The 12,811-nt window shown below is 40.0% G+C and overlaps 1 pseudogene; it reads right to left on the reverse strand.

Moving 5' to 3' along the window:
- LOC115105138 (dnaJ homolog subfamily B member 6-like) overlaps positions 1 to 4,075 on the reverse strand; it is a 73,423-nt pseudogene extending 69,348 nt beyond the window's left edge.
- Between the last annotated feature and the right edge of the window lie 8,736 nt (positions 4,076 to 12,811).

Here is a 12,811-nt window from a genome sequence, read left to right on the forward strand (position 1 = left end):
TGATGTGAAATGCGTTGTACATCGGTTATACAACCCGAGCGTGTACAGGGTCAGTATGAAGAAGTCAAGCCTCATCAGTAATGCCTTGGTAAACGAGAGGTAGTAGAAGTAGGCTACTGGAACAGTTCCCATTGCTCGGGGCAGGTTCTAAAATATGACTCACGTCTTTGCCAGCTAGTGAAAACAGATTTAGAGGGAACAGAGCAAAGTAAGCCTAGCCAACAGAATTAGGGAGGAGTACTATCATTAGCTCTTCCTAAAAAAAAGTATTTGCCTACCTCTGTGTAAAATGCAGGTGAAATAGCGAACTTGTTTTCGATTCACATTAGTCTGGGATGGTAAGCGTCGGGCCTAGCAGTGTGGGGGATGCAAATAACTACACATCATTTTAGTTCATTCATGCATAACTTCTGTATGTAGGCTGCATGTAAGATACCTGATTTGTATAACTGGCATCTAGTGAGAATGTGGTTTCTGTGACATAGGGAACAAAACATAGTGTTTTAATTGCCCAGATTAGTGGCAGCATGCTGTAAAGTCATTGTGAGCCCACTAGAATTCAGGCATCCTCATGGACTCCTGTCCTGTGCTGGTCAGAGGTGGTGGGCCTCTCGTGTCACTGGTTCCCTTTTAAAAAGAGGCGTTTGGGGTTGTTGCATCCATTTCTGGACTTGATTCTTGAAGAATTTAACTTATAATTGAATTATGAGCTTAGTTCAACTGTCTTACCCCTTCAGAATGCAAAATATAAATACTTGTTTTACTCCATTGTTATTAAACACTAGATGGTTTTAAAAAAAGTTTAAATTGTCATTTGATCTCATGGATGGTCAGTCCTTGCATCCATAGCTCTAGAGCCTGACCGCCCATTGGGCAGGATTAGGCTGCCGCATAGGGCATCAGATTGACGAGTACGGCATTTTCCGAGCTAAACTGACGAAGACGCACATCCAACAACACATCACAATATTCTTCCCAAAAACAACTTATCTCAGTGGCATGATGCTGATACCGCCCCCTGATAAGCAGTGCCCACCGTGCCAAAGTCAGGGGCGCTAAATATTTCACTTGTTGATGCCCAGCGCGCCTCTCCAGGGTACTGTTGGAGAGACAACGCTGCGGCGCTACACCAACATTACGTCCAAAAAGTATCTAACATAAATCATATAGCCTATGTTAGAAAGACTGGCATTTTCTGTAGCCTACAGGCTGGAGATGTATGACAATGTCATGAGACTGGAACTGTTTACATCATGCACGTTTCTCGGATCAAATAGCGTAAAGGTTACTAAAAGCTTCACTCCGCTGTGTGTGGGTGGAGTGGGATTTTTATAGCAGTGGACACCTTTTGGTAACATGATATCCTTGCCGGTCCAACTCACAAAAAAACTCCTAGCTTGGTGAGCAAAAAAAATAATGAAATAAAAATAAAACACCTGCTAGAGAAGACAGATTTTGGGCCCAGTTATCCCTTTGCCTCTTCCTCTCTGGTAGTAGCTAGCTGGTAGCCTGGCTAGCTGGCTTTAGCCTGGATAAAAAAGCCTTTTTAGCTTACCACATCTCCATGTGAAATAATCAGATTTATAATTTTAAAAAATTTGCACTGGCAAATATTCTTATACTTGCCGGTGTAACCTAAAACATTACTCCAGTTTGATGTGCTACTTGTGTATTAATTTCCATATCAGCTAAAAATAGAACGTCATGTTTTGGTCACAGAGAAAGTATAAAAAAGCACATTGGCTAGAGAAGGTTTTCCCATTTCACAATAGCGTGGAACCATTACTTCTGAACAAAATACCTTTTGGGGTGGATTCTTGTTGTTTGGTTTACTGTTTGAACAGTCGCTGATATTATATTTGGTTATCAATGCAAAATAGGCTACTTTGATGAATAGCCTATAGATCGGAATCAAGGAACCAAGCGACAACACTGCCCCAACGTCTGTGGAAGGAACGATATGCCGAATACCGGCGCGTATAACAAAGGCCCGCCTCTTTGGTGGAAAAAAAAACGACATTGAAACACTGAGCTAGGCTCTGTATCCTCTATCACCACAGTGTGTGAATGTACCTTAACCTGGCACTCAGTCAACAACAAAAAATGCTTTGATGTGAATATGACATGACCATATCCTAAAAACAGGTGAAAGTAAAATGGACAATAAGGAATGGAAAATCAGGCTACTCACAACTGCGGTCCTTGAGTTTCACCCCGTGGGCTAAATTGTTATGATAATCAGTGATTTCATGTTTGTGTGCCTCAGTTTTTTTGACGAGCTGCATCATAGCGGGGAGAAAATGCATCTTCATTTCCCGCTGTGTAAACACATGGTATTCTCATTGCTAAAAGGCTCGGGATAACTCCTGAGCAAGTTGGGTAGCTGACTGAGTTTAAATTGACTAAATTATTAGTCACAGGAATCAGGACTATTAAAGCCAATGCAACTGCGTTGTCGCACATAATTCTGAGTTTTAGTTCGAATCAGAGATCAGTTTTGGTTTCATATTGCCAAATGTCAAATGAACTAAAATGCCTAAACAAAACAACGTGTTCATACAAGTAATGTGTTTATTATAGAAACATGCTCACATCAAAGCTATCTATGATGATCAAGATGCATAACTTGTCCCAAACTTCATATTACTTCCGCTTTGGTTTTACAACATGCAGAAGGAAACAACGTACTAGCCACTAACTGCAACGTGAATAGGCTATATTTGTTGTTGTTTGAATACCAGATTATCCCTTTAAAGCCTTATTTTAACGTTTTAAGCTTAGCCGTGCTCTCTTTCAGGGAGTTTACTCTTAGAAGTATTGCTTATGAGAGTGTTTAGGTAAGGTATGTGACATTTTGAAAGTGTTATGTGACCAAAAGTAAAACTAAGTAGCCCAAAAGTTAACAACCAAACGACATGTTAATTACAGAGAACTCAAATATCACAGAGTAGACTGTAAATGAATGACTGTTTTATCACTTAATCAAAGTAACTTATCACTACTGTTAGAAAGTAAAAATGCCCTCTGTGAGCTTCCCAGTCTGAGTGAAACAGACATTAAAAACCTGCCTCAAACTGTTAGTTTGCAGTGATGGCAAATCCTATCTAACAGAATTTGAAAATAAGAAATTCTCTAGAACAGCACCTGTGAGGATACCTTCACTAGGGGGAGCAATATAAGTATCACTACTCTTCAGTTCTAGTAAGTTCCAGAAAGTTCAAGATCACTTAAAACCAACAGAGCTTGGGTTATATGTAAATTGAGGTGGTAATTGAATGACAGAATTACCCGTTACTGTGCTCTATTGATGAGGAAAGCATCACCTATACGTCATTGCATATAGTAAAATACTTTATGCTTAATATTTACTAATAGCCTTTAGTGGATTATAATGGCATTTGTTAAGTATTGACGATTACGTTTCTCATTCGTTCTGCCTGTCATTCTAGATGTGATAATAATACGTATTCATCACTACCTCCTTGAAATGTTCTATCAAATGCATGTCATTGTAGTATTGCATTCTCTTCTGCTGCCAATGCTGCACTGACAAATAAACAAATACAATAGGAACTGTGAATACATTGAACTAAGTTGACACACATTGCGAATGAATGGCAATAACGAATACGACACTTATAGTCGTGACCGCCGCTCTCCAGGTTGAGACATTGAAACGCATTACGCGCATCTCAGTAGGCTCTCGACGCTGACCGTAGCGAAATGCCAAGTGGATTTTTAACGCTGACAAAATGAACCCAAATGTATAATCACCCCACGACAGCATTCATGTCAAAAGTGAGATAAATATGATAGCAATAAAGAGAGAAAATGCTCTCACCTTCCACCCCAGCCGATGAAATGTGCCCGTGTCTTCGTTTACTGACCTATGTGACTCCTAATCCACTGGGTTATGTTTTAGTGATCCCTCTATGGTTGTAAACTGTGCGTGTACGGAAATTATGCTTGTGCTTGGGCTACCTCATCAGCGTTTGAACTGAACAACTCCTACACGCTTTTTCCGTTCTCATACACACATTGATAGTCTCGTGAACTCTGACTGTAAAACATCCGTATGCCTATATGAGCTGCAACTGACGCGCTCTGCGTACATGTGTTTGTGAATACCACTGTCACTTCCTGCATCAGACCGAAGGGGTCGGGAACAATGTTGGGAACAGTTGGGAATGGAGAATTGCCAATTTGCACGAAGGTTGATTACTCAACACTGTTTAGTGTTTCCACGTTAGAAGTGTAGCCTATGAAGGAATACGAAAGTATTGGATTATTGTAAGTGGCGATTTTAGCAAGTATATCTTGGAGGGGAAAACTCACCAATTTTTGTGTACATGCATGCCAGCAAAGCCACAACACAACACTAAACAATACATTAATTGGAATATAACGTTGACAAACGGTGCCCACAAACTGTTAGGGCCTACATAAAGCTGTCCCAACAGCAGTCCCAACACTGTTACACCTGGCTATCAGTGAAACCTTGTCTGGCAGCGAAACAGTTCATTCGGGCTCATTTTCTTATTGCCTTTTTAAAAAAACATAGCTGATTTGGCTGACTTGCTTAAACAAATGTGGTTTTTACTGACAATTGAGATGTACAAACTATGGCAAAAGGGGATGAGCGCATAAAAGGCAATCCGTAATTTCGATTAAGATATTAATGAACAAGCTAGGATGGACGTAGTCAATACAACTATTTGTTCAGCACTTTTGAAATGCACAGTGACAGAATTAATAACATGTGCCGTTCTTACAGTATTGTCTTTGTACACCAAGTCCGAACTGTAGGATAAAGAAAGGTGCACATAAGCAGACAATGAAAGTTCTTACAATATTCAATGATGAAATTTCTCTAAAACAGACTCCAGGCTGCATGTGCACCACCTGGTCAGAACAGTAGGCTAAATTATGAGGGGAAAAGGGACCAAATTATTAGGGTGAGGCACATGGGCTACTAACAGCTTACTACACAACATTCACTTTTATTTTCTTAGCTACAGTATACATACCTTCCTGGCATATTACATCATTTACAGTTGAAGTCGGAAGTTTACATACAGTTAGGTTGGAGTCATTAAAACTTGTTTTTCAACCACTCCACAAATGTCTTGTTAACAAACTATAGTTTTGGCAAGTCGGTTAGGACATCTACTTTGTGCATGACACAAGTACTTTTTCCAGCAATTGTTTACAGACAGATTATTTCACTTATAATTCACTGTATCACAATTCCAGTGGGTCAGAAGTTTACATACACTAAGTTGACTGTGCCTGTAAACAGCTTGGAAAATTCCAGAAAATGATGTCATGGCTTTAGAAGCTTCTGATAGGCTAATTGACATCATTTGAGTCAATTGGAGGTGTACCTGTGGATGTATTTCAAGGCCTACCTTCAAACTCAGTGCCTCTAGAGACCTCTACAAGTCTGGTTCATCCTTGGGAGCAATTTCCAAACACCTGAAGGTACAAATTTAATCTGTACAAACAATAGTACGCAAGTATAAACATCATGGGACCACACAGCTGTCATACCGCTCAGGAAGGAGACGCGTTCTGTCTCCTAGAGATGAACGTACTTTGGTGCGAAAAGTGCAAATCAATCCCAGAACAACAGCAAATGACCTTGTGAAGATGCTGGAGGAAACATGTACAAAAGTATCTATATCCACATTAAAACAAGTCCTATATCGACATAACCTGAAAGGCTGCTCAGCAAGGAAGAAGCCACTGCTCCAAAACCACCATAAAAAAAAGCCAGACTACGGTTTGCAACTGCACACGGGGACAAAGATTGTACGTTTTGGAGAAATATCCTCTGGTCTGATGAAATTGAAATAGAACTGTTTGGCCATAATGACCATAGTTATGTTTGGAGGAAAAAGGGGAGGCTTGCAAGCCAAAGAACACCATCCCAACCGTGAAGCACGGGGGTGGCAGCATCGTGTTGTGGGGGTGCTTTGCTGCAGGAGGTACTGGTGCACTTCACAAAATAGATGGCATCATAGGCAGGGAAAATTATGTGGATATATTGAAACAACATCTCAAGACATCAGGCAGGAAGTTAAAGCTTGGTCGCAAATGGATCTTCCAAATGGATAATGACTCCAAGCATACTTCCAAAGTTGTGGCAAAATGGCTTAAGGACAACAAAGTCAAGGTATTGGAGTGGCCATCACAAAACCCTGACCTCAATCCGATAGAAAAATTGTGGGCAGAACTGAAAAAGCATGTGCGAGCAAAGAGGCCTACAAACCTGACTCAGTTACACCAGCTCTGTCAGGAGGAATGGGCCAAAATTCACCCAACGTATTGTGGGAAGCTTGTGGAAGGTTACCCGAAATGGTTGAACCAAGTTAAACAATTTAAAGGCAATGCTACCAAATACTAATTCAGTGTATGTAAACTTCTGACCCACTGGGAATGTGATGAAAGAAATACAATCTGAAAGAAATCATTTTCTCTACTATTATTTAGACATTTCACATTCTTAAAATTAAGTTGTGATCCTAACTGACCTGAAACAGGGAATCTTTACTAGGATTACATGTCAGAAATTGTGAAAAACGGCAGTCCTTTGCGGGAAAATTTTGTCATCAAAATCTGGCATTCTCTGGATTTATGGTGTTTTCAAGACAACTGGGAACTCTGAAAAAAAACAAGGTTTAATCATGACGTTAGTGATCTTCAGGTTGGAGCTTTAGAAAGAGGCATCTAAATATTTTAAGGGGGGGAGGGGGGTGAGAAGGATTACTTTATCCTATCCTAGGTATTCCTAGCAGACTAGTGATTGCTTTGCAATGCTCTCAGTTAGCCACTGATTCCTTCCAAATCACTCATTGTTGAATTTGCGAGTTCCAACTTGTTGTGTAATGTTTGTCCCATAGCCGATGACCACCGATATGTTTTATCTATAATTTCTCTTCATATGACAAGGATTTGTCAGTAGATTGTCGACTTGATTCATGATGATGACTGCTAGCTAAGATTTTGAAAGGAGCGTATTCCGGGTTAGGGAAGGGTTTGGCCGGCAGGGATGTCCTTGTCCCATCGCGCTCTAGCGACTCCTGTGGCGGGCCGGGCACATGCACGCTGACACGGTCGCCAGGTGTATGGTGTTTCCTCCGACTCATTGGTGTGGCTGGCTTCCGGATTAAGAAGCAGTGCCGGCTTGGTTGGGTCGCGTTTCGGAGGACTCATGGCTCTCGACCTTCGCCTCTCCCGAGTCCGTACGGGAGTTGCAGCAATGAGACACCATGAAATTGGGGAGAATATATATATTTTTTAATTGAAAAATAAAAAAACGATTTTGAAAGTGTGATGTTGACATGCAAAGGAGTCACGCCAAATTCAAGCTGGTTTCCCTTGACACTTGTTTTGGTGCGCCAGAAACATTCACAGTTGAGCACTCAGTTTAGCGGAACACTGATTGGTTAATTTGTTGAACAAAATAGCATCAGATAGATGGCCTACCTTCATGTAGAGAGACAGAGGGGCGCTGTTTCACTTACTCGGATGCTTTTTCCTGTGAGATAAATTCAGCCTCCTGCATATTAAAGGAAACTTATGAAACACAGAGAGACGAAAGATGCATTATTTGATGTTTTTACATTTTTTCGGGGCCATGGCACCATGAATACACACCACTGGGGTCCATGGCATCCATGAATACACGCCACTGGGGTCCATGGCATCCATGAATACACGCCACTGGGGTCCATGGCATCCATGAATACACGCCACTGGGGTCCATGGCATCCATGAATACACGCCACTGGGGTCCATGGCATCCATGAATACACGCCACTGGGGTCCATGGCATCCATGAATACACGCCACTGGGGTCCAAGGCATCCATGAATACACGCCACTGGGGTCCATGGCATCCATGAATACACGCCACTGGGGTCCATGGCATCCATGAATACACGCCACTGGGGCCCAGGACCAAGTTCGGGAAACCCTGATCTAAAGAACATGCCTAAACCGAACCTCATAAAGCAATTCATTAAATGTTTTAAATTAGGCCTAATGCCAAGGAAAATATACTATCCTAATTGAAATTACGATATGGCTAATGGTAAATGTACAATTATTCAACTAGCCTATTTCATGATTTTTAAGAAACTGACACCAAAACGGGGGAAACTGCTATAATTTTAATTCTACCAGCGAGAAATTACATTAGGCATAGGCTCAAAGACATTGACACAGCCAAGGCCATCTACGGCATAGATATCATATTAAATCAAATAAATTAAGTATTTGAATTCCTATTTCTATGGTGTGCGGTGCCAGGGACCCAGTCTCAATAAAAGTGATTACGGACATTGTGGCGGTCAATATCTAATTAGCCTCGCGAGCAGGGCCAATAAGGAGGAGGATCAGAACATGGAGCGCAATAGATTCTATAAAGTAGACGTTTATGGCAATTTGGCACAAGATATAATAGCCTATATATTTTTTCTCAAGATTTGACTTTAGTGCATCACTATGGGACGGTTTAACTGGACACAGTTTAAGTCTTGGCCGAAAATGCATGCTCAATGGACAATCTCCATTAAAATGGTGTTTTAGTCAAGGACTAAACTTAATCTGTGTCCGGCGCCAGCCCTATTATATATCTAATAATGTTATTCTTCATAATAGACAATTGAGCATCAAAACCTTAAACAAAATGCCTAAACAAATTAATAACCATATAATCATATAATAACCATAAATGCTTAAAACCACAAAACGTGGATGTGACTGAAGACCTTGTGTGGGTTAAATAGGAAATGTACACAAATCAAAGCACAGGTATAGGAGACTCTCTTCCACCGTGCCTGGGCCTGTTCTGGTTTAACCAAGATGGAACATCATACCGGATACAGAGCATTATGGTGAACTTTAATGTGAATATTGTGAATTCATGCATTGACTCTGTCATTGATAGGATATTTGTCATTGAATTTGGTCAAACATCAATTTATAAATAGTAGTAAATATTGATAATTGCGTTGCAGCTACTTTTAAGCATTTTTATTTTAAATCCAATTCTAGGCAGGTGCATCAATTGACCACACGATAGCGCTGGTGTTCAATAGTCTATACCACAAAGCCTCTTGAGGCGTTTTTTGCTGAGGTGAGATATGGGGCAGAGAGATTTAAAAAAAATAATAATACTAATATTATCATTTTACATTTTTTATTTAACTAGGCAAGTCAGTTAAGAACAAATTCTTTATTTACAATTACATCCTACCGGGGAACAGATTTGTACCTTGTCAGCTCGGGGATTCGATCCAGCAACATTTTGGTTAGTGGCCCATATGCTCTAGCCACGAGGCTATCTGCCGCCCCAGATTTGAGCATAAAGGGACATTTCAATCATAAATTAAAGTTTGTAATATGTTTTCAGACCTCAAAGTAACACCTTTTGTCTTTTTCTTATTTATGAAAAGATTATTGGAGTTAGATTAATAATATTTCATACAAACAACATACATAATGATATATGATTAAATACATGGGGAATGTTTCACAGGTCAATAATAAAAATTTAAACTGAGGTGTCAAATGTATTTATTTTTTAAGATGGATTTCAATAAAAATTCCTAGTCATGTAGAGACAGACACTATTTACTTTTTTATTTTATGTAACCTTTATTTAACTAGGCAAGTCAGTTAAGAACAAATTCTTATTTACAATGACGGCCTACCAAAAGGCAAAAGTCCTCCTGCGGGGACGGGGGCCTGGGATTTAAAAAATAAATACAATATAAATATAGGACAAAACACACATCACAACAAGAGAGACAACACATAAAGAGAGACCTAAGACAACAACATAACAAGGCGGCAAAACATGACAACACAGCATGGTAGCAACACAACATGACAACAACATGGTAGCAGCACAAAAACATGGTACACATTATTGGGCAAAGTCAACAGCACAATGGTCAAGAAGGTAGAGACAACAACACATCATACAAAGCAGCCACAACTGTCAGTAAGAGTGTCCATGATTGAGTCTTTGAATGAAGAGATTGAGATAAAACTGTCCAGTTTGAGTGTTTGTTGCAGCTAACCACATTGAATAAAAGCTTTCTACGTGGTTTCTATTTGAGTTCCCTGGTCTCCCCTAGCATAATGTCAACGTTGTAAACAGAGTGCCCCATGGCGGCGGTTGGATTATGGTATGGGCATAATCTATAGACAACCAACACAACTGAATTTTATGGATGGCAATTTGAATGCATGGAGATACCGTGACGAGATCCTGTGGCCCATTGTTGTGGCATTCATCCATTAGGCATCACCTCATGTTTCAGCATGATAATGCACAGCCCCATGTTGCAAGGATCTGTACACAATGGAAGCTGAAAATGTCCCAGTTCTTCCATGGCCTGCATAATCACCAGACATGTCACCCATTGAGCATGTTTGGGATGCTCTGGATCAACGTGTACAACATCGTCTTCCACTTCCCACCAATATCCAGCAATATCCGCACAGCCATTGAAGAGGAGTGGGACAACATTCCACAGGCCACAATCAACCGCCTGATCAATTCTATGTGAAGATGTGTCGCACTGCATGAGGCAAATAGTGGTCACACCTGATACTTACTGGTTTTCTTATCCATGCCCCTGTAACAGTATAAGTTTAGACCGTCCCCTCGCCCATCAACAACAGTCACCCCTCGAAGCATCGTTACCCATCGCTCCACAAAAGCCGCTGCAAGGGGAACTACTACTTCAAGGTCTCAGAGCAAGTGACGTCACCGACTGAACCGCTAACTAAGCTAGCCTTTTTTTTAAGGTATCTGGGACCAACAGGTGCATATCTGTATTCCCAGTCATGTGAAAACCATAGATTGGGGCCTAATGTATTTATTTAAATTGACTGATTTCCTTATTTATGAACTGTAATGCAGTAAAAATGTTGAAGTTGTTGCATTTTGCGTTTATATTTATGTTCAGTGTAGTTCTGTTGACCAGAACAATCAGAAAATGTGACTGATGGATAGCTGTGAATCTAGGCTTTTTTTTACTCCATATACTAGCCTATACATATGAACAACAATTTACAGACGCACACAAACAATGACTAGATCTCATCTGCCCAGAGCCACATGCTCACCCACATCCCTAGTGTCTGCATTATTGTTTGTCAATTTGGCCTTAAACATTTGATCAATTTGTTTTTCTCCGTTGCCCGTGCTATTTCAATATTTAAATAAGACATGGCATTTTATTTTTCCATTGTGTTTACAGCGTTTAAACATGACTCTGCCTTTGTGCTGTAGGGTGTTAATTTAGTCTCTTGTAAAATAAATGCTAGTTTATACTGGATTAAGCATAATTTTATTTCGTTAGTTATGCGCCAATTTTCCCTCCATTTTGTGGCAACATCAGTTATTTTTAAGTCTTGGTTCCAATAGCAAAAGAAACATTCTCAAAATATTTACCAAGTAGGCTAAAATAAAAAGTAATAATAAAAGGTAACATAATAACAATAACAATAACGAGGTTACATACAGGAGGCACCGGTGCCGAGTCAGTGTGCAGGGATAGAGGCTAGTTGAGGTCATCTGTACCTGTAGGTGGGGGCGAAGTGACAAACAAACAGCAAGTAGCAGCAGTGTACAAGGGGTGTCAATGTAAATTGTCCATTGGCGATTTTTATGAATTGTTCAGCAGATGGCACCATTTTATTTAATATATTTTTATTTACGGATAGCCAGAGGCACGCAACCAACATTCCAACATAATTTACAAACGAAGCATGTGGTTTAGTGTGTTCGCCAGATCAGAGGCAGTAGGGACGACTAAGGATGTTCTGTTGATAAGTGTGTGAATTGGACCACTTTCCTGTCCTGCTTAGCATTCAAAATGTAACGAGTACTTTTGGGTGTCAAGGAAAATGTATGGGGTAAAAAAAAGTGCATTATTTTCATTAGGAATGTAGTGAAGTAAAAGTAGTCAAAAATAGAAAAAGTAAAGTACAGACACCCCCCAAAATTACTTAAGTAGTACTTTAAATTACTTAAGTAAAAATACTTTAAAGTACTTAACACCACTGAATTTTAACATATATTTTGTGGAAAACAGATGTATGTTTCTGAAGGATGCACCATGCTGCACTGTTGACAAGATGACCAAGCAGCGCATATTACCGTTCTATTCGAGCAGGGCGCGCCACCCTCACCAGCTACATCCGTTCACGTGACGGGCCATATTATTATTATTATTTAACCTTTATTTAACTAGGCAAGTCAATTAAGAACAAATTCGTATTTATAATGACGTCCGAACCACATAGCCCGTTTAACCCGGGGAAGCTTAATCGAATCCCTTCAATGTTTGAGACAATATAGTGTTTGTTTACATTTACTTTGTCTACAAACATTGGAGTAAAATGACAGTTGAACTAAACTCATGAGGAATTTATAAGTTATATTTCAAGAAGAAATTGGTACGCCTACATTAATTTGCCTACATATAATTAATTCCAAACTGCTGATTCTTCCTTAGTTGTTAATTGTATCGAAATCTAAAGGCACAACCTAGGTTCGAGACAATGTCTTAAGTAGTCTAACATGTTTTTATTACGCCAACCTCGTGAAAGTGACAAGCTGACACGTTTTCATTTTCGTCAAAATAAACTTTTGCAAGCACATGCGCAGTTTAGTGCGAGACACGCGTGAGAACCGATGACGTGACCTACACGTGACCTAATGCCGCGTTGAAAATCAAATCAAAGTTTTTGTCACATGCGCCGAATAAATGCTTATTTACAGGCTCTA

The sequence above is a fragment of the Oncorhynchus nerka genome, linkage group LG22, assembly GCF_034236695.1.
Source record: "Oncorhynchus nerka isolate Pitt River linkage group LG22, Oner_Uvic_2.0, whole genome shotgun sequence".
NCBI lineage: Eukaryota > Metazoa > Chordata > Actinopteri > Salmoniformes > Salmonidae > Oncorhynchus > Oncorhynchus nerka.